General features: G+C 44.4%; 1 pseudogene; it reads left to right on the forward strand.

Annotated features, from left to right (window-relative positions):
* Positions 1-23,495, forward strand: part of LOC110529209 (uridine-cytidine kinase-like 1) — a 28,577-nt pseudogene that overhangs the window by 3,216 nt on the left and 1,866 nt on the right.

The raw sequence follows: 23,495 nt of genomic DNA on the forward strand, positions 1-23,495 counted from the left end.
AAATCCATTTTATTTGGACTATTTTGAAAAACAGCTTATCCAGGCAGTTTTCAGTTCCATTTTGTTGTCTTAAATATTCTTTCTGTGCAAGTTTGAAGCCTAACTCAGCAGTTTTGAACTTCACCCTGTCTCATCTGAACCATTGCACCTCTCTGGTTATGTATTCACTACTTACAGTAATAGGAGTTCCACTGCCAGTGCAGCAGCAGACACTACAACCACTGCATTCTGTTTTTCACAACCACTGCATTCTGTGTTTCACAACCACTGCATTCTGTGTTTCACAACCACTGCATCCTGTTTTTCACAACCACAGCATGTATTGTTGGATTCACTCCTGCCGTTGTTGTTTTAGATTCCTAGTGTACGTTTGTCGGGAGTCCCGCTTTACCCCCGTTTCCTCCTGCAGGCCTGTGTGGAGGAAGTGCCTCTGGGAAAACTATAGTGGCCAGTAAGATAATTGAGGCTCTGGATGTTCCCTGGGTGGTCCTCCTCTCCATTGACTCTTTCTATAAGGTTAACTTAGTTTTCTAGAATCTTTCTACTAAAAGAGTATCATGTAAATGCTATAAGGAGGACACCAAGGTAAACTATAAGAAGATATGCTTAGCCCCAGGACTTTATCCTTGGTAAGATCCTGGCTTTATTTATAAGGAAGGCTCTAAGGTAAACTCGCCAAACTAGTCCCCTGTGATTTTGTATAGGAGTAGTACAGAACTATCAATACCCTCTGCAGCAGAGATGGGCAACTGCCGGCCAGCCTGCAGCTCCGCTTTTGTGGGGGAGGGGGTCCATGTCAGTCCATGTCTCAACTTACGTTTGAGAGTTAGAATACAAAAGGTGCAATATTTTTACATGTGGTTGTGCATCAGCAGTTTTTCTCTTATGTCAGTCACTGACAATCACTCAATTAGCCCATGTAGGCTAACATTATTTAGATTGGTAGGTTAGTCTAGCCAGATATCTAAACTTCTAACTTCACTTAGGGCCTCCAAAATGCTAGGCCCTGCAGTGTATTGTGGGTAAGCAGACTTGCGAGCCACTGCGGCCCCTCATGAGAAGTTCCGATTTTTTTATGATCCTCCCCCATCAAAGTTGCCCATACCTGCTCTAGAGGCATGCTCATCCTACCCAGGCAGACCCACTAAACTCAATAGCATTCTGAGACTGCTGCTTGCATTGTTTCCCTGTTGTTAAAGAAAGTTTAACAGAACCTGGTTGTGGTGTGTTTACCCTGATTTGTCCTCAACCCTCCAAACGGTCGGCCATTTTAATCCTGATTTGAGCTTTTTAATTGCGTAAACCTCTAACTGAATAATTCATATCAATTTACTGTAGCGGCCATGTTCTCATTTGAGGGAATGGCTTTAACAACTCATACTTTGTTGCCCCAATAGGTTTGTGTGAATTTAAAACATCTCTATATATTGACTATCACAAAGGGCATTTCGTTATAGTAATTCCATTCGGTGTTTAAAGTCCATGACAAAAAATAAAATCTTGGTCGACCTAGAGTCTGTTCTTTCGACCAGTCGATAGGTCGAAATTTAAAAATGTGTATTTTTCCCTATATAGACACACCCTTTGCTACTGAGCTTGTCTGATGCTTTAAGCACACTGTGTTTAAATAATGAAGACACAAATTATTTAGCCTAACCAGAAGAAAAAAATGTGTTCCTGACCCTCTTCCTCACACTGCTGCAGGCCTTCGCAGATTCTACTGTTACGCTCCTGCTGCTACACCAGGGGTCGGCAACCCTTTCCATTTGTAGTGCCAATTCATCTTACCATTTCTACTGATCTGCGTGCCAGTTATGATTTTAAATGCACATTTTCATGGAACAGTTGCATTTAATTTATAATAGTCTTCAAATCTCAATCATTGTGGTCAATCAAAATTCAAAAAGTAACTTCTATTGGCATTGCCAACTATATAAAAAATAGTTTACATAAAGCCAACAAATAAAAACATTACAGCCTTAAGGTAGAAAATATCCTGATTTAAAAATAAATATCCTATAAATCACATTGGCTACGCATTGCCTGTTTGCAAGGTACTTTAAATATTTGGTAAACTATTAACAGGTCCGGCCTGAAAATCGCACTAGCAAACTTATAACATTGTATAAATATTCTGGGCCCTCAGTTTCCCGCTATGAAATAACACATATGGAATCATGTAGTAACCAAACAAGTGACAGCTTTGCACACTCTTGGCATTCTCTCAACCAGCTTCACCTGGAAAGCTTTTCCAACAGTCTTAAAGGAGTTCCCACCTATGCTGAGCACTTGTTGGCTGCTTTTCCTTCACTCTGTGGTCCGACTCATCCCAAACCATCTCAATTTGGTTGAGGTCGGGAGGCCAGGTCATCTGATGCAGCACTCATCACTGTCCTTCTTGGTAAAATAGCCGTTACACAGCCTGGAGGTGTGTTGGGTCATTGTCCTGTTAAAAAACAAATGATAGTCACACTAAGCGCAAACCAGATAGCATTCTGCAGCGATACGCCATCCTGTGGTAGCCATGCTGGTTAAGTGTGCCTTGAATTCTAAATATATCAGTGTCACCAGCAAACCAACTCCACACCATAACACGGCCTCCTCCATGCTTTACGGGGGTAAATACACATGGGGAGATCATCCATTCTCACAAAGACACGGCAGTTGGATCCAAAAATCTCCAATTCGGACTCCAGACCAAAGGACAAATTTCCACCTGTCCATTGCTCGTGTTTCTTGGCCCAAGTAAGTTTCTTATTATTGGTGTCCTTGATTCCATATATGTTTTTTTCATAGGTTTGATGTCTTCACTATCATTCTACAATGTAGAACATAGTACAAATACAATAAAACCCTTGAATGAGTAGGTATGTCCAAACTTTTGACTTGTACTGTGTGTGTACACACACACACACACACACACACACAGTTGAAGTCAGAAGTTTACATACACTTAGGTTGGAGTAATTAAAACTTGTTTTTCAAACCACTCCACAAATTTCTTGTTAACAAACTATAGTTTTGACAAGTCGGTTAGGACATCTAATTTGTGCATGACACAAGTCATTTTTTCAACAATTGTTTACAGACAGATTATTTAACTTGTACACATTTAACACTGTATAACAATTCCTGTGGGCCAGAAGTTTACATACACTAAGTTGACTGTGCCTTTAAACAGCTTGGAAAATTCCAGAAAATTATGTCATGGCTAGAGAAGTTTCTGATAGGCTAATTGACATCATTTGACTCAATTGGAGTTAGGCCTTGAAATACATCTTCAAACTCAGTGCCTCTTTGCTTGACATCATAGGAAAATCAAAAGAAATCAGCCAAGACCTCCGAAAAAAATTGTAGACCGCCACAAGTCTGGTTCATCCTTGGGAGCAATTTCCAAATGCCTGAAGGTACCACGTTCATCTGTACAAACAACAGTACACAAGTATAAACACAATGGGACCACGCAGCCGTCCAACCGCTCAGGAAAGAGACGCGTTCTGTCTCCTAGAGATGAATGCACTTTGGTGTGAAAAGTACAAATCAATCCCAGAAAAACAGCACAGGACCTTGTGAAGATGCTGGAGGAAACAGGTACAAAAGTATCTCTATCCACAAACTAGTCCTATATCGACATAACCTGAAAGGCCGCTTAGCAAGGAAGAAGCCACTGCTCCAAAACTGCCATAAAAAAGCCAGACTACAGTTTTGCAACTGCACATGGGGACAGAGATCGTACTATTCGGAGAAATGTCCTCTGGTCTGATGAAACAAAAATAGAACTGTTTGGCCATAATGACCATTGTTATGTTTGGAGGAAAAAGGGGGGGATTTGCAAGCCGAAGAACACCATCACAACCGTGAAGCACGGGGGTGGCAGCATCTTGTTGTGGGGGTGCTTTGCTGCAGGAGGGACTGGTGCACTTCACAAAATAGATGGCATCATGAGGGAGGAAAATGATGTGGATATATTGAAGCAACATATCAGACATCAGTAAGGAAGTTAAAGCTTGGTCGCAAAGGGGTCTTCCAAATGGACAATGACCCAAAGCATACTTCCAAAGTTGTGGCAAAATGGCTTAAGGACAACAAAGTCAAGGTATTGGAGTGGCCATCACAAAGCCCTGACCTCAATCCTATAGAAAATGTGTGTGCAGAACTGAAAAGGTGTGTGTGAGCAAGGAGGCTTATTGTGGGAAGCTTGAGGAAGGCTACCCAAAACGTTTGACCCAAGTTAAACAATTCAAAGGCAATGCTACCAAATACTAATTGAGTGTATGTAAACTTCTGACCTACTGGGAATGTGATGAAATAAATAAAAGCTGAAATAAATAATTCTCTCTACTATTATTCTGACATTTAAAATTCTTAAAATAAAGTGGTGATCCTAACTGATCTAAGACAGGGAATTTTTGCTAGGATTAAATGTTAGGAATTGTGAAAAACCCAGTTTAAATGTATTTGGTTAAGGTGCATGTAAACTTCTGACTTCAACTGTGTGTGTATATATATACTTGTTTTTGTTTTTTTGACTGCCTGACCAAAAAAATCTTGATCGACCGACCAGTCGACTAAATAAGGACAGCTCTAGTTTAATTGTTGCTTTCATGTCCTCAAGACGCAATACATTTTCATGGCTGAAAGAAGCACAGCTATCCAGAGAAACAATGAGATTACTTGTAACTCAAAACCTGTTTTATGAAGGGAGTGTTAATGTAATTAAGCCATAGAACCCTAGGGAAGCACGAGTCTATCTGTACATATAGCCAGCATTCGTGATGGACTTTATAACACATTATCAATAAAGAATGACTATTTTGCCTGACTACTAGGGAACTTAGAGGTCACTTGGCTCCCTCCCTCTGAGCTGTTGCCTCTATTATTTTAAAGCCATTTTAAATCACCAGGGGGTAGTAATGTGGTAAATTAATGAAACCATTAACACTTTATCTCTCTGTGTGAGATCCACTCCCCTCTTTCTGATCAATATGAGTTATCCTGGTCATTCACTGCAGCTCTGTAATGGGGTCGTGACCCTCTGTAGCTCTGATCACATCTGATCGTAACAAGCTGGCCTGCACTGTTCTGCTCAGCCACCTCTGGCATTACTTCCAATGGTTAAAAAATCACATTACCCATTATCGGAGCTGCAGTGGGAGGTAATTACAGCAAACAAACTGGGGTGGCAGGTAGCCTAGTAGTTAGAGTGTTGGGCCAGTAACTGAAAGATCAATCCCCGAGCTGATAGAATCCCTTCAAATATGACACCATACACAGTTTTCTGCAAAAAAGAGGACACACCATAAAGAGAGATTATTACCACACAAAGCAGATGGTGTACACTGACTGTACATAATTAGGCAGACAGCATATGGCAGAACAGGGACTGGACCAGGTTTCTCAAGCATTATGAAGGATGTGCCCACCAGGTGTGCCAGGTAAGAGCGTGGGAGTGTGGCTGGCAGAGGGAGACAGGTGGGTTGGCGAGGTCCAAAGGACACAGCTCCTGGCAGCTCCCCTCTGCAGTCCTGTCTCCATGTTTACAGTAAAACCAAATGGTTAAGAGACGCTCCAAATCCCCCCTCTTCCCTCTGTTCCTCTGGCCTATACCCTATACCGTAAATATATACGTATATATTTTTAAATGTAACCTTTATTTAACTACTAGGTAAGTCAATTGCGTGCGTGTGTGCGTGCGCTTTGAGTCAGTGCAGGAGTTAGTTTAGTCCGGGTAGCCATTTGATTAGTTATTTAGCAGCCTTGTTTAGCAGTCTTATGGCTTAGGGGTAGAAGCTGTTCAGGGTCCTGTTGGATGCAGGCTTGGTGCACTGGTTCCGCTTGCTGTGTGGTAGCAGAGAGAACGGTCTATGGTTTGGGTGGCTGCATTTTTTGGGCCTTCCTCTGACACCACCTGGAACATATGTCTCGGGTGACATGGAGCTCGCCCCAGTGACGTACTGGGCCGTAATCACCACCAATGTTCTCTCAAATTATTTCCGGCACTGAGCAAATTTCAGGTCTGCTGAGCGCAAACGTGAACATTTACTGTGAACTCTGAGGCTGTACCCGCTTTAAGTTCATTTTAACAGTGGTCAAGTAGGCTACTGTGGCTATTTGATCAATGTTGGTCTACCAGAGTGGCCTACCATCAAAAACAATGGAGAAAATGCATCTGTCACGACTCCGACCGAAGACACTCCCCTTCCCGTTCGTTCGGGTGGCGCTCGGTGGTCGTCGTCCGGTAGGCTACTGATTATTTCCTCCCCCTCCTTATGTGTTGATTGTGTGCACCTGTTTTGAGTTAGGTAGTAGGCTTTATTAGTCAGCCGGCCTGCAGGGTTCCTTGTGCGGGATTAATTATTGTGATCGTCTGTTTGGTGTGCTTGTGTGCACGTCTATTGGGTTTTGTGTTTTCCCATTTTGTGGGTTTTTCCCTAGACAGTTTAAGTCCCCCTGTTTGGGGCATTTGTTTGTTCAGTACGCCCTGTGTTTTTGTGAGGGTTGGCTTATGTTCAGCGTTTATCAGTGCATTAAAATACTCCCCTGAACTCTCTGCTTCCTGCGCCTGACTCCTCACCCACTACACTCAGACCGTTACAGCATCCCATAACATTTTATCATGGAAATAGCTGTTCTATAATTCAGCCTACAATAGTAGCCAATGTGTGGTGTTCAATGTAGGCCTACATTCCATGAGACGTTTGAAAAAAAAACATGCAGGGCTTAACATTAACCTGTTCCACATGTCCTTCAAACAAGGCAGTGACTGAAAATGTTGTCTGATGCAAGAAACAACTTTACAATTTTTTTTTACATATTTATTCCCATACCATTATGACAGAGAATCAGACAAATCATGCAACCCTCAGCCTATTAGCTACTTAGCTTATTCAAGCCTTCCCCATTAAGAAAAGGAAAAAAAGCTCGGACTCATTTTTCAAAGGTGGCTAGAAATGCACATATTTTGTGCTCTTTTAGGAAGCAATAACTCCCCCATTGGTGACTACAAATTATCTATAACTGGGATAATAACTCACTAACTACCAAAAGATATGAACAAATGTGCCCACGTGGCTACATGCAGCTCTCACTTTGATCTCAAAACAAGCATATTTACTCTCATGCTGTAAACACAGTCCAGTTCAAAGGGAATCTCACAGATCCATATATGGCAATTGTTGGTTTGCGTATAGGCCTACTGCAGCTCTGATTGGTTATGGTGCACCGGCCTGTGAGTACGGGCCTGAGTTGTGCCTGTCAATGCATTAGAATCCTACTCCGATGCATTCTGCCTATAACAAAATATCTTGCATAGTTAGTTTTGCATACTAATAAGTCTTGCATAGTTCATTTTGTTTCGGTTTGTTGCATTGAAAGTGGCTAATATTGTATTGATTCGATCAAAATTCCAACAGTAAAGGGAAACATTGATAGTGTTATCTAACGTGGAAAACTCTAGAAAGTTGAGAAGTTCAATCTCTTACTTCTCTACAAAAGCTGATATTTCTTCTGAGTGGCAGTCCTGCGGCAGTGCCCTCTTCACATCTGTGTGGGTGTGTGGACCATGTTAATTCCTTAGTGATGTGAACACAGAGGAACTTGAGGCTCTCGACCCGCTCCACTACAGCACCATCAAAGTGGATGGGGGCATGCTCACTCCTCCATTTCCTGTAGTCCACAATCAGCTTCTTTGTCTTGCTGATGTTGAGGGAGAGGTTGTTGTCCTGGCACCACACTCCAGGTCTCTGACCTACCTATACGCTGCCTCTTCATCGGTGATCAGTCCTACTGCCAATGTGTCATCAGCAAACTTGATGATGATGTTGTTGGAGTCGTGCGCAGCCACACAAATGTAGGTGAACAGGGAGTACAGGAAGGGACTAAGCACACAACCGTGAGGGGCACCCGTGTCGGTCAGCATGGGGGATGTGTTGTTGCCCATCCTCACCACCTGGCTGCGGCCCGTCAAACTCCAGGATTCAGTTGCAGAGGGAGGTGTTCAGTCCCAGGGTTCTGAGTTTGGTGTTGACCACTGAGTTATCGTCAGTGAACTGTTGATCTGTTGGGGTGGTATGCAAATTGGAGTGGGTTCAGGGTGTCTGGGATGATGGTGTTGTGAGCCATGACCAGCCTTTCAAAGTATTTCATGGCTATAGATGTGAGTGCTATGGGGTGATAGTCATTTAGGCAGGTCAGCCCTTGCTCTGAGTAGGTGTCCTGGTATTCCGTCTGGCTCCCTGGCCTTGCGAATGTTAGCCTGTTTAAAGGTCTTACTCACATCGGCTACGGAGAGCAAGAAGTCGTCATGGACAGCTGGTGCTCTCATGCATGTTCAGGGTTGCTTGCCCAGCTCGCGGCTGGGTTTCCCTTTGTAATCCGTGATAGTTTGTAAGCCCTGCCACATCCGTTGAGCGTCAGAGCTGGCGTAGTAAGATTCGATCTTAGACCTTTATTGATACTTTGCCTGTTTGATGGCTCGTCTGAGGTCGTAGCTGGATTTCTTATAAGTGTTTGGATTAATGTCCCGCTCCTTGAAAACGTCAGTTCTAGCTTTTAGCTAAGTGCAGATGTTGCCTATAATCCATGCCTTCTGTTTGGGGTATGTAAAGTGCCTTTAAGGATTCACAACCCTTGACTTTTTCCACATTTTGTTGTTACTGCCTGAATTTAAAATAGATTCATTTGAGATGTTATGTCATTGGCATACACATAATACCCATAATGTGAAAGTGGAATTATTTTGTATTTTTAATTAAAAATGAAATGCTGAAATGTCTTGAGTCAATGAGTATTCAACCCATTTGTGATGGCAAGCCTAAATACATTCAGGAGAGTAAATTAGCTTAACAAGTCACATAATAAATTGCATGGACTCTGTGTGCAATAAGGGTTTTAAGGTGGTTTTTGAATGACTACATCCATCTCTACCCCACACATACTATTATCTGTAATATTCAACCACAAAGACCAAGGTGGTCCTCCAATGCAAAGAAGGGCACTTATTGGTAGATAAATATATATATCTATTTGTAAAGGAAGCCTGTACAGAATAAAAAAATATTCAAAAACTTGGCAAATAAATTAACTTTGTCCTGAATTCAAGTTTTATGTTGGAGGCAAATACAACACAATGCATCACTGAGTACCACTCTTGATATTTTCAAGCATGGTGGTGGAGGCTGTATTATGTTATGGATATGCGTTTCATCTCAAGGAACAGGAGTTTTTTTAGGATGAAAAGAAAGGTAATAGAGCTAAGTACAAGCAAAATCCTAGAGGAAAACGTGGTTGTCTGCTTTGTGGCCTAGTCATAGTTTTGACTTAAATCTGTTTGAAAATCTATGGCAAGACATGAAAATGGCTGTGTCTCAACAACCAACTTAAAGAATGTGCAAATATTGTACAATCCAGGTGTGCAAAGCTCAGAAATACTCACAGATGTAATCACTGCCAAAGGTGACTCTAAAGGGTGTGAATACTTATGTAAATTTGATATTTCTGTATTTCCTTTTAAAGACATATGCAAAAAAAATGTAATACATGTTTTCACTTTATTCTGGTGTATTTTGTGTAAATTGGAATCCATTTTGAATTCAGGCTTTAACACAACAAAATGTGGACTAAGTCAAAGGGTATGAGTACTTTCTGAAGACACTGTACGTAGGGTCACTGTGTGGATGACGTCAATGGACTTATTAATAAAGCTGGTGACTGATGTGGCAAACTCCTCAATGTTGTCTGATGAATCCCAAAACATATTCCAATCTGTGCTAGTGAAACAGTCCTGTAGCTTAGCATCCGCTTCATCAGACCACTTCCGTATTGGGCGTGTCAATGGTTTGAGTTTTTGCTTGGAAGCAGGAGGATAGAGTTATGGTCTGATTTGCCAAAGGGAGGGCCTTGTATGTGTGTGGAGTAAATGTGATTTAGAGTTGACACAAGTAACATGCTGTTAAAAATGAGTTATGGAGAAGCCACGAGAAACGCTGCCTCTTAATGTGCATTTTCTTGTTCGCTGATTAGGGTCTTTGTGTCATAGAAAAAATATAGATGAAAAGTATCTTGGTAAATAGTATGGTCTGCTGCTTATCATGAGGTATTCTAACTCAGGCGAGCAAAATCTTGAGACTTCCTTAACATTAGAAATCACACACCAGCTGTTCTTAAGACACACACTCTTCCTCCCTTTGTCTTGTCCGAGTCTGCTGTCGGGTCTTTGCGATGCATAGAAAAACCAGCGAGACTTACTGCCATGGCCTCGTTCAGCCACGACTCCGAGAAACATAGGATATCACAGTTTTTCAGGTCCCGTTGATAGGATAGTCTCGAACGGAGTTCATCCAGTTTGTTCTCCAGTGACTAAACGTTCGCCAATAGAACAGAGGGCTATGGCGGTCTATTTGCTCGCCGACCTAGTCTCGTCAGGGTTCCGGCTCGCCTGCCTCTCTTTCGCCGCTGCTTCCTCTTTCGAGTCCTGGGGATTAAGGCCTGGTTTGGCGTAAGCAGAACGTCCAGGATTGCTGACTCGTTTAAGTAGTAATTTCCATCCAAATTGAGCTTAGTGATCGCTTTTCTGATGTCCAGAAGCTGTTTCCGGTCATAAATCAAATCAAATCAAATCAAATTTTATTTGTCACATACACATGGTTAGCAGATGTTAATGCGAGTGTAGCGAAATGCTTGTGCTTCTAGTTCCGACAATGCAGTAATAACAAGTAATCTGACTAACAATTCCAAAACTACTGTCTTGTACACAGTGTAAGGGGATAAAGAATATGTACATAAGGATATATGAATGAGTGATGGTACAGAGCAGCATAGGCAAGATACAGTAGATGGTATCGAGTACAGTATGTACAAATGAGATGAGTATGTAAACAAAGTGGCATAGTTTAAAGTGGCTAGTGATACATGTATTACATAAGGATACAGTCGATGATATAGAGTACAGTATATACGTATGCATATGAGATGAATAATGTAGGGTAAGTAACATTATATAAGGTAGCATTGTTTAAAGTGGCTAGTGATATATTTACATAATTTCCCATCAATTCCCATTATTAAAGTGGCTGGAGTTGAGTCAGTGTCAGTGTGTTGGCAGCCGCCACTCAGTGTTAGTGGTGGCTGTTTAACAGTCTGATGGCCTTGAGATAGAAGCTGTTTTTCAGTCTCTCGGTCCCAGCTTTGATGCACCTGTACTGACCTCGCCTTCTGGATGATAGCGGGGTGAACAGGCAGTGGCTCGGGTGGTTGATGTCCTTGATGATCTTTATGGCCTTCCTGTGACATCGGGTGGTGTAGGTGTCCTGGAGGGCAGGTAGTTTGCCCCCGGTGATGCGTTGTGCAGACCTCACTACCCTCTGGAGAGCCTTACGGTTGAGGGCGGTGCAGTTGCCATACCAGGCGGTGATACAGCCCGCCAAGATGCTCTCGATTGTGCATCTGTAGAAGTTTGTGAGTGCTTTTGGTGACAAGCCAAATTTCTTCAGCCTCCTGAGGTTGAAGAGGCGCTGCTGCGCCTTCTTCACGATGCTGTCTGTGTGAGTGGACCAATTCAGTTTGTCTGTGATGTGTATGCCGAGGAACTTAAAACTTGCTACCCTCTCCACTACTGTTCCATCGATGTGGATAGGGGGGTGTTCCCTCTGCTGTTTCCTGAAGTCCACAATCATCTCCTTAGTTTTGTTGACGTTGAGTGTGAGGTTATTTTCCTGACACCACACTCCGAGGGCCCTCACCTCCTCCCTGTAGGCCGTCTCGTCGTTGTTGGTAATCAAGCCTACCACTGTTGTGTCGTCCGCAAACTTGATGATTGAGTTGGAGGCGTGCGTGGCCACGCAGTCGTGGGTGAACAGGGAGTACAGGAGAGGGCTCAGAACGCACCCTTGTGGGGCCCCAGTATTGAGGATCAGCGGGGAGGAGATGTTGTTGCCTACCCTCACCACCTGGGGGCGGCCCGTCAGGAAGTCCAGTACCCAGTTGCACAGGGCGGGGTCGAGACCCAGGGTCTCGAGCTTGATGACGAGCTTGGAGGGTACTATGGTGTTGAATGCCGAGCTGTAGTCGATGAACAGCATTCTCACATAGGTATTCCTCTTGTCCAGATGGGTTAGGGCAGTGTGCAGTGTGGTTGAGATTGCATCGTCTGTGGACCTATTTGGGCGGTAAGCAAATTGGAGTGGGTCTAGGGTGTCAGGTAGGGTGGAGGTGATATGGTCCTTGACTAGTCTCTCAAAGCACTTCATGATGACGGATGTGAGTGCTACGGGGCGGTAGTCGTTTAGCTCAGTTACCTTAGCTTTCTTGGGAACAGGAACAATGGTGGCCCTCTTGAAGCATGTGGGAACAGCAGACTGGTATAGGGATTGATTGAATATGTCCGTAAACACACCGGCCAGCTGGTCTGCGCATGCTCTGAGGGCGCGGCTGGGGATGCCGTCTGGGCCTGCAGCCTTGCGAGGGTTAACACATTTAAATGTCTTACTCACCTCGGCTGCAGTGAAGGAGAGACCGCATGTTTTCGTTGAAGGCCGTGTCAGTGGCACTGTATTGTCCTCAAAGCGGGCAAAAAAGTTATTTAGTCTGCCTGGGAGCAAGACATCCTGGTCCGTGACTGGGCTGGATTTCTTCCTGTAGTCCGTGATTGACTGTAGACCCTGCCACATGCCTCTTGTGTCTGAGCCGTTGAATTGAGATTCTACTTTGTCTCTGTACTGGCGCTTAGCTTGTTTGATAGCCTTGCGGAGGGAATAGCTGCACTGTTTGTATTCGGTCATGTTACCAGACACCTTGCCCTGATTAAAAGCAGTGGTTCGCGCTTTCAGTTTCACACGAATGCTGCCATCAATCCACGGTTTCTGGTTAGGGAATGTTTTAATCGTTGCTATGGGAACGACATCTTCAAAGCACGTTCTAATGAACTCGCACACCGAATCAGCGTATTCGTCAATGTTGTTATCTGACGCAATACGAAACATCTCCCAGTCCACGTGATGGAAGCAGTCTTGGAGTGTGGAATCAGCTTGGTCGGACCAGCGTTGGACAGACCTCAGCGTGGGAGCCTCTTGTTTTAGTTTCTGTCTGTAGGCAGGGATCAACAAAATGGAGTCGTGGTCAGCTTTTCCGAAAGGGGGGCGGGGCAGGGCCTTATATGCGTTACGGAAGTTAGAGTAACAATGATCCAAGGTCTTTCCACCCCTGGTTGCGCAATCGATATGCTGATAAAATTTAGGGAGTCTTGTTTTCAGATTAGCCTTGTTAAAATCCCCAGCTACAATGAATGCAGCCTCCGGATAAATCGTTTCCAGTTTGCAGAGAGTTAAATAAAGTTCGTTCAGAGCCATCGATGTGTCTGCTTGGGGGGGGATATATACGGCTGTGATTATAATCGAAGAGAATTCTCTTGGTAGATAATGCGGTCTACATTTGATTGTGAGGAATTCTAAATCAGGTGAACAGAAGGATTTGAGTTCCTGTATGTTTCTTTCATCACACCATGTCACGTTGGCCATGAGGCATACGCCCCCGCCCCTCTTCTTACCAGAAAGATGTTTGTTTCTGTCAGCGCGATGCGTGGAGAAACCCGTTGGCTGCACCGCTTCGGATAGAGTCTCTCCAGTGAGCCATGTTTCAGTGAAGCAAAGGACGTTACAGTCTCTGATGTCCCTCTGGAATGCTACCCTTGCTCGGATTTCATCAACCTTGTTGTCAAGAGACTGGACATTGGCAAGAAGAATGCTAGGGAGTGGTGCACGGTGTGCCCGTCTCCGGAGTCTGACCAGAAGACCGCCTCGTTTCCCTCTCTTTCGGAGTCGTTTTTTTGGGTCGCTGCATAGGATCCACTCCGTTGTCCTGTTTGTAAGGCAGAACACAGGATCCGCGTCGCAAAAAAACATATTCTTGGTCGTACTGATGGTGAGTTGACGCTGATCTTATATTCAGTAGTTCTTCTCGACTGTATGTAATGAAACCTAAGATGACCTGGGGTACTAATGTAAGAAATAACACGTAAAAAAACAAAAAACTGCATAGTTTCCTAGGAACGCGAAGCGAGGCGGCCATCTCTGTCGGCGCCGGAAGTCATTCGTATATATCCGTATATATCCGTATATATCAAAGGATGGCGGCGACATTATGTACAAAACAAGTTAAGATCAGCATCATCATCGATTTAATGGAGAGCCGTTGCCATCCTCAAGCAGATTCAAGGAAATAAGAGGGATTCTCTCTCTGTATTCACTGTTCTACCTTTCTCCTGCTCACTGCTCTCTGCCTGGGCCTGCTTGGGTTGCAGGCTGGGGCTGGGGCTGGCCCTGGGTGACTGGGCTGGGGACTGGCTGATAGACATGGAGGAGCACTGGGTAGGGTGAAGTGTGGGGCTGTGTCTTGTTGGGGATCCATTCCTGCAGCAGGCTTGGCTAAAGTTACACTTGCTAACACAAAGCCCAGTTCTCTTCAAGGAAGAAATGCATGAAAAATGGCCCTTAAGATTAAAACAAAGCAACGTGTAAATTAGTACTCTTTTAGTACAATTGATGGCAGTTCTTCAGGCAACCCTTGTCAGCTATGATTATCTTGGTCCTCTTTATTTCAACAGATCAACAACTTTTCACAAAGACTACGTTGGCTCATCTAAATCCATGAAGTAGAGTCTAGACTTGCAGCCTGCCTAGGACTCTCCTTTCCTCCATTATATCTAGAGGTTGTGTTTGGCCAGTGTGTCAGTGAATGGACTAGACTGTGTTTTATTGATAGTGCTGTTGATGGGTCCCTTAGTTCTCTTCGATCCACCAGTGCTGTGTGTACAGAAATCCATACAAATTAAACTCTGAGCACATGGGTTTGCATTGGCAAAGCACTTCTGTTCCTGGTGATTTATCAGTTCAGCCATTGTAGAGTGAGGTTGGGCTACGCTTGGCAAGGATGAGAAGCCAAACAATGCAGATAATTGGATGTACTTTCATTTACATGTTTTCTATAAAAGTGTTGTTGTTTTTCTTTTAAGATGTATGACTTTAAATCACTGTAATTGTGGCTCACTTAGTACTAAACATTTCTAATCAACCAGTTTATTTATTTTCCTATAAATTGGTTCCCTCTCAACCCTTTGCCATGACTCCAACAGGCCTTACCCTGCTGGCTGCGCCAAGTGTCCGGTCCGTCCTGGCCCGACAATGAGTAGCCATCTTTAATGCTGTAAAATGTTCCTAAACTGCCCTGCTCATTTCCCCAAATGACAGAGGTCCTGAGAGAGATGCTGAGCCTCAGCCTAGAGAAATGGAGAGGCCAGGTTGATCTACTGCCAAGCCCCTTCTCCCTGTCCTATCATAGCCCATCATGTGGAGAAGCTGGAGCCCTTCTCCTCATCCCTTCCTATACACTGACGGCTCTACTGGCGTGGCGCTTTGGGTTCGCCTGGTTGGTCAGGAAGCATATTTACTGCGCAATGACTGACCGTCTCATTGGCTGTCTGAGTTACCCTCCAACACTCAATGGCCAATGAGTCATCAATAGCTCTTTTTGGGTTGTTGCCTCTTTTTGCGTCTCCATCGCATACAGTGGTTCTGCTGGACCATTACTCCTACTAACGTTTGTTTTGCTGAGGTTAGAGCTTTGAGCACTGCATTTAGTTACCCCTGACTGGCTGATGATGGCTGTTTCAATTGATGTGTGTTCAGGAAAAGAGCATTAAATACCCAATAGGCAATCTTTACAGTAGATCCGATTTAACTTCTTTCAACCCTGGGACATTGATTTCCCAACCGTCATGTATGTGGGGTGTCCCACCCCTGAAGGAATTTAGTTTTTACCCAGCACCCCACCATTAAATTATATCTTGGGTTAACACTGCCCTATGAATTGATTATATACATGACCTCTCTTAACCCTCTCTTTCTCTCCTTCTCGCTCTCCCCCAGCTGCTGGACATGAAAGTGTTTGTGGACACAGACTCAGACATCCGTCTGCTCAGGCGTCTGAAGAGGGACATATCGGAGCGCGGCCGTGACATCAGCGGAGTCATCAAGCAGTACAACAAGTTTGTCAAGCCTAGCTTTGAGCAGTACATCGAGCCCACTGTACAGGTGGCTGATATTGTGGTCCCCAGGGGTGAGTGGTTTGTAGATAGCTACTACCACAGTAGTTCTTTAGATTCAATTCAAAATAATACAAGTATTGTACAAATACTTCTGAAAACTATAGCGATTCTGCTATAAAAGTGCAATGTGTGTATGTGTTGGCCACTTCAGGGGGTGAGAACTTTGTTGCCTTGGATCTGATTGTTCAGCATGTTCACAGTCAGCTTGAAAATGTATGTGTGTATGTGTGAATCGTGCTCTATCTCCAATACCTCTTCCCATAGACCCTAACGTGAAAGCATGGAGGAGTCCTTCCTATCTCTGTACATGTTGTCATCTCTCTGGCTCACACCATGCCCAGAGTTTGTGCATGCCAGCCTGACATGACCCCTATCCCATGGTTCAGGACTAGGACAATGAGTTTTTCCTGACCACCTTCCCTATCAAGAAAAACACTTGGTGCTACCCATGACCTCTGAACCCTGTCCTATCCCTCAACATGGGTGGGTCATTTCTGGATTAATGAAATGATTGATGATGAGTCTCATTCTCTAGGAGTGCTCAAGACTATGTCCTATTGTACTATGTCCTATTGTACTATGTCCTACTACGTCCTATTGTACTATGTCCTACTACGTCCTATTGTACCATGTCCTACTATGTCCTATTGTACTATGTCCTATTGTCCTACCACGTCCTATTGTACTATGTCCTACTACATCCTATTGTACTATGTCCTACGACATCCTATTGTACTATGTCCTATTATGTCCTATTGTACTATGTCCTATTATGTCCTATTGTATTATGTCCTATTGTACTATGTCCTATTATGTCCTAGTGTACTATGTCCTATTGTACTATGTCCTACTACATCCTATTGTACTATGTCCTATTATGTCCTATTGTATTATGTCCTATTGTACTATGTCCTACTATGTCCTATTGAAACCAGCCGACTCAAACTCAGTTGTCCTGTATATTCACTGTTTCAATCTGGTATCCAAAAGTAATCCTGAAATCTCAGAGGCTAGTCTCCAAGTAGAAGTTGACCCAACCAGTTGCCCAGTCCACTTCTGCCCTCTAGTGGTCAGGATTCACCAACACACGTTATGAATTTGTCATGTAGATTGTCTGTCTGGTATCGGGCTGAACTAAACTCAACGCTTTCTCTTCACCAAGGGCCTCCTAATGGATTTATAACTGAGGGGCTATTCCTCATACTTTACGTGCGTGCGTGTCAAGGGCATCCCATTTATCTGTCAGCGCCATGACCCATATGCTCCGACTACCATCTTTAATACTTTGCTCTCTGCTGTTAGACCCCTTTTATGGTCCCTACAAACCATGATCTACACTGAGTGTACAAAACATTCAGAACACCTGCTCTTTCTATGACAGACTGACCAAGTGAATCCAGGTGAAAGCTATGATCCCTTATTGATGTCACCTGTTAAATCCGGTTAGATCAGTGTAGATGAAGGAGAAAGGTTAAAGAAGGATTTTTAAGCCTTCAGACAATTGTGACATGGATTGTGTGTGTGGGCCATTCAGAGAGTGAATGCCTTTGAACGGGGTATGGTAGTAGGTGCCAGATGCACCGGTTTTAGTGTACCAAGAACTGCAACGCCGCTGGGTTTTTCACGCTGAACAGTTTCCCTGTGTATCAAGAATGTCCACCACCCAAAGGACATCCAGCCAGCTGGACAAACCCTGTGGAAAGCATTGGAGTCAACATGGGTCAACATCCCTGCGGGTTTCGACACCTTGTAGAGTCCATGCCCCAACGAATTGAGGCTGTGCTGAGGGCCAAAGGGGGTGCAACTCAATATTTTTGGTTACTGTACCACCAACTAAATTTTGCTCTGCCCGGAGTACCCCTGAAGTACCTCCTTGTGCATTTTACTTGTAGGCCTATGGTCTCTGGAGTCGTACACCCGTACACTCGTACACCCGTACACCCGTCGGCGATTGGGTAAAAGAGCAAGAGATCAAGAGACAGCATGTGCTAAAGAGAAAGCAAAAAGTGTGTGAGCACGTGCCTGCGTTTGTGAGGATTTGTGGATTAAGGGATCTCTGTAATAAAATACCATTGTGTGTGGTGTGGATCAAGTAATGAACGATGTCCAGTGGAGAGAGACGGAGGCCGCTCGTCCTCCATACATCACTGTGAGTGTCTGATGATGATGAGGACAGGGCCTGTTGTAGCCTAATGAACCATAACACCCTCCACATCATATAGCAAGACTGCTGAGCCCACTATAGTACTTCTGTTCAGGAGAGCCCCAGGTTTGGGGGACATTCTGTTTGACATGTACTAGATGTTAGGTAGGAACCATTTTGGTTTCCAACTATAAAACAAGTAAAGCAAATATGATGCCCCATATGGAAAAGGAGCTGAAAACCGTATTGCAAAAAAAAAAATATTGCCCAGAAAATGTACATTTCAAATGAAATTCACTCGGCTGTTCACTGGGCCTTGCTGTGAGAGCAGCGCACCAGAACGTAACCTGATCTGATGCATGATTATACCTTCATGTAGAGAGAGCTACCGGTTCATTAGAAATGATGGAAATACACGCCGCATTACATGGAAACGGGAAACCAGTGAAGATACCCAGAGCTTATCAGATGACACGCTGAATGTCTGTGTGATTCATGGAAAAGTGGAGGGGAATGTAATATGTCATCAACGGGGAAGGATGTTTGTGTTGATTTAAAAGGGTGGTGGGGACTGGGGACATTTGGCTTTGGAAGGTTGGAATGGCTTGTCTCATTTCATGAGTTATGTTTTGTTTTTATATCTCTCCTCCCTGTGTCTGTAATGAATTACTTGCTAAACCCTGGCCGAATGCACTCTAACCATCTCAGCATGAAGTCACAGTGAGGTATGACTGCCACGCCCCCCTCCCCATCCATCTACCCCCCCCCCCCCCCCCTTCCTTGTGGTACCTGTCTTTTATTCTGTTTCCTGTCAGCTGAAGCTCAGAGAGCACATCAAAGAAAAAATATGTGCCCAGTCTGAAGGATTACTGACTTAGACCAAACAACTTATCTTACCAAATATTGTTGACATGGTCAATTAATGAAAATGCCAAGAGGAATGTTTGTGTAAACTAAATGAAAGGCTGTCCACCTCCTTTCTTCCACACTGTGAGTCATGAAAACTATCGCTAACTCCATGAGGATGAGCTCTGGTTAAGACCTAAATAGACAGTTGGAAGATGTCATGGATAGATCACTTTGCGGTAGCTGCAAGTAGATGTAAGGAATTCCTTGTTATCGAAAAAGATCAGAAGCTAGCATCACATTAACCAAAGACCGAGTATAACCTTGGGTTATCCCTCCATGTTTATCAGATGACCTCACACTAAGGCCATTGAAAATATTGTCAAACAACTCCTCCCAGCCAGACTTAAACCATTGAAATGTCGTCTGGTCCTGAAGCCGTCCCCTTGCTGAACAGGGGCCCTAACTCTCTTTCCCCCCACCCCCCTCCCAGGGCCCCCTCTCAGCCTGCCCTCACACCACCTCCCTGCCCTATCAGCTTCTCCACAGAGATCATATGGCATCTACTCTGTCCTGCTGCCGTCTAATTGTTGTATTTTCTTTCTTCTCTTTGTCATCTCTCTTGTTCTCGCAAAATGAATATTTATCACCTTCTGCAGAGGAAACTCTTGCATCTTCATCTTTTTTGGGGGGGGATATCCTCTCCCCCTCATTTCCATGTATTTAATGATCTGTTGTTAGCATTTCATCCAGAACCAAAGCCAAACCTTTGTTTGCTGTCATTGCTGTTTTTCATTTATCTCTGAACCAACTGCTTGATTCTTTGTTTTCTTTCTGCTTTGTACACCCTAACTGGCCTGTATTTTGGTTCCAGATACATAAATAGAAAAAAATACAGTACTAAAGTATTTAGAGGGAGTTGTCTTGGCTTCTTTAATTGGCAACAACATTGTAGAACATATAGCAAAGTGTTAAATTGATTTATGGCATTTCTATTTCTAAACAGAACCACTGTTTAGTACTGTACAACGCAAGTTATTTTCTAGATTCTAAATGGTCCTAGTTTTCCATTGTCTGCCAGTAAAGCACCATATACTCCAGACTGGACCAGAGGAGCCTGTTCAAGCATTGCTGTTGCCAGGATCTGCGCACAAATACCCCTCACCCCACTTTGCCTGGCTGTGCAGCCGTGACCTCCAAACATGTTCACGAGGAGGAAAGTAAAATATCCCAGTGGTATCTTACTTTTGTCTCCCTGGCTTGACTGCTGTATCTGTGTGTTGTTGTAGCACTGTGAACTCCCCAGCAGTGGTCTGTCGGTGTTGTAGTACTGTGACCTCCCCAACAAAGGGCAGTGGTCTGACTGTCTCTGTGTTGTGTAGGTCTGTTCTGGCCTCAGCCCACCAGGGACAGCCCCTACCCAAGACCCTCAGCGTCATGGAGGGCACCCCACAGGTCCAGGGCATGCACACCATCATCAGGTAAGACCATAGAGGTTTGGAAGAGCGCAGGGGCCCGGTTTCTCACCATGTCAACACTGTCTCTGCACTGCCACGAGTCTATAATGAATATACACTCAGTGGCAAGGTTATTAGGTTCTCGAAAATGTTTTGCTCCCTCAGACAGTGTGTCACGTGGCTGTGGCTTGCTATATATGGCAGGCAGACAGGCATTGTTACTGTTTTGAACGTTAGAATGGGCAAAACGAGTGACCTAAGCGACTTTGAGCGTGGTATGATCGTCAGTGCCAGGCACGCCGGTTCCAGTATCTCAGAAATGTTCGGCCTCCTGGGCTTTTCACGCACGATAGTGTATATGATTTACCGGGAATGGTGCGACAAACAAAAAACATGCAGTCCAGTGGGTGAAAACAGCTTGTTAATGAGAGAGGTCAAATGAGAATGGCAAGAAACGTGCAAGCTAAAACTGACAAAGAACAACTGTGGTTTGCAGAACGGCAACTCTGAATTCACAACTCGTCGGTCCTTGTCGCGGATGGGTTATTGCAGCAGACGACCAAACTGATCCACTCCTATCAACTAAAAACAGGAAGAAGCGGCTCCAGTGGGCACGCAATCACCAACACTGGACAATTGAGGAGTGTAAAAAGATCACCTGGTCCGACGAATCCCGATTCCTGTTGCGTCTTTCTGAAAGCGGAGTCAGGATTTGACGTTAGCAGCATGAGTCCATGGCCCCATCTTGCTTGGTGTCAACGGTACAGGCTGGTGGTCTAATGGTGTGGGGAATGTTTTCCTGTCTCACGTTAGGTTAGGCACCTTGATACCAATTGAGATACGTTTGAATGCCACACCTTGTACAATCAATGCCCTGAAGAATCTCTTGGCCAGAGATTTTGCAGTGGTTAAACTAGTGTTATCTCTCTCCAGTCCTTGTCTTCATCACCATTCAATCTGCTTTGTTAACGTGTGTTTTTAGTAGACGCCTGCATTGAAAATGTCTCGTCACAAAATGTGTGGCAGTGTGGATGGGCCAGAGAAAATCATTAATTTCACTCACGTTATGGGGATGTGTTTTCTTGGCTCTCAGTGGGAGCAGCTCGGTTAGACAGCAGGGTTATTATGACTATATTACTCTACTGCAGATGTCTATCTCCTGACATCAGGCTCTGTAACATTGAACGCTCACCATGCTGATCCTTCTGCTCCATGGACGTTTACTTGCAAACTAACTGTGAGGGAGTGTAAAGCCTAAAAAGCTATTTAATTGTGTGTGTGTGTGTGGATCACAGGCGTGTCCATACTGAGAGCAGGGGAGACCATGGAGCAGGCTCTGATGGTTGTGTGTAAAGACATTCGCCTGGGAAAGATCCTCATCCAGACCAACCATGACACTGGAGAGCCAGAGGTAGCACACAAATGCATCAGTCCTGTAGTTCACCAAGGCTTCTGTGTGTTTTGTGTGGCCCTCTGTCTGTGTTGCAAGGCTTCACGCACACCCAGACATTAACCTTTCAACTCTGAGACCCTAAAGCAGGAGTGTACGATTGTATCGGTCGTCTGTTTTGTCTGTGGCTTCATTCAAGGCTAGGTGTCAGTCTCATGGCTAACTAGCCTCATTGACCTCAGGTTCACTTCCTCATCAGGGTCACAGACTATCCATATCTTTGAGATAATACCGTATGATGTCAGATGTTGTCTTCATGCTTTGGCCGTTTCTTCTTCAGCTGTACTGGTTTCATTCACAACAGATGCTCAAATCGTGACATTTTAAGTTAATACAATCCACAAATTAAGACATTGTATAAAATGTTATTTGACCACTGCTGTCCTGTGTTCCCTGTCCAGCTCCACTACCTGCGTCTGCCTAAGGACATCAGTGAGGACTATGTCATATTGATGGACAGCACTGTGTCCACTGGGGCTGCTGCTCTAATGGCCGTCCGAGTGCTGCTGGTCAGTTCTACTTTATTCTACCTCATTCTACTCCTCTTGTCTAGTTGAATATTCTCGTGTTAGTCTTCTCTACCCTGCCACACACATGTTGAGGAGGAGTTGGGGCTTGGGGGTTTATCATCCAGATAATGTTGGTTACGCCTGAGACATGGCCTGGTGTTGAGGTAACAGGAGAGCAGCTCTGCTGGTGGAGACTGGACGACCACAGCGGCAGGAGATGGAGGAAAGATTTGGATGCTTGTTTGCTGTCATGAAACACTGTTTTAGTTCAGTAATTTCAAGGCTCTGTCTCATTTGTGATAAGGCTGCAGAGCTAAAGGTACAGCTCTTGTACCTTCGCCCCCTTGTGAAATGGAAACATTTGGGGTCATTAATTACCGTCCACCATGGTGGCCAAAGTCCATGGTTCTGTTTGCCCTCAGAGAGCAAACTTCACTGCATCCAGGTCAATCCAATACTTTTCTCCCATGTCAATCTCTGCGAAAGATATTCATGGTCGTGTGTGTTTGTCACTAGAAGCATTGGTTGTAGTATGTATGTTATATTTGACAATAAGGCGCCGAAGACATCAGACTAACCCCATTAAGGAGCACGTTTTGACAGGTAGTGGGAACTGGGAAGAGCTTGAGATCTCCACAAGTCTGGCTATGGTTGCCACCCATGTGTATGTCTGACAACCTGAAGGACCATGATGTCCAGGAGGATAAGATCTTCCTGCTGTCTCTACTGATGGCAGAGATGGGCGTCCACTCTGTGGCCTACGCCTTCCCCAAGGTCCTCATCATCACCACCGCCGTCGACAAGAATGTCAACGACGAGTACCACATAATCCCTGGCATTGGTGGGTGTCTCTCTCACACTCTCACATACACACAAATATCCACATTTTCCTTCATAACTTTGGCCTCATGCTAATCCAGTGAGTAAGCTGTTTGACTGATCTGAAGTGATATGACATTGTGTGATGACCTAATCACAAATTGAAAACATCCAG

This window comes from Oncorhynchus mykiss, chromosome 8 (assembly GCF_057628025.1).
Source record: "Oncorhynchus mykiss isolate SJ-2025 chromosome 8, ASM5762802v1, whole genome shotgun sequence".
NCBI lineage: Eukaryota > Metazoa > Chordata > Actinopteri > Salmoniformes > Salmonidae > Oncorhynchus > Oncorhynchus mykiss.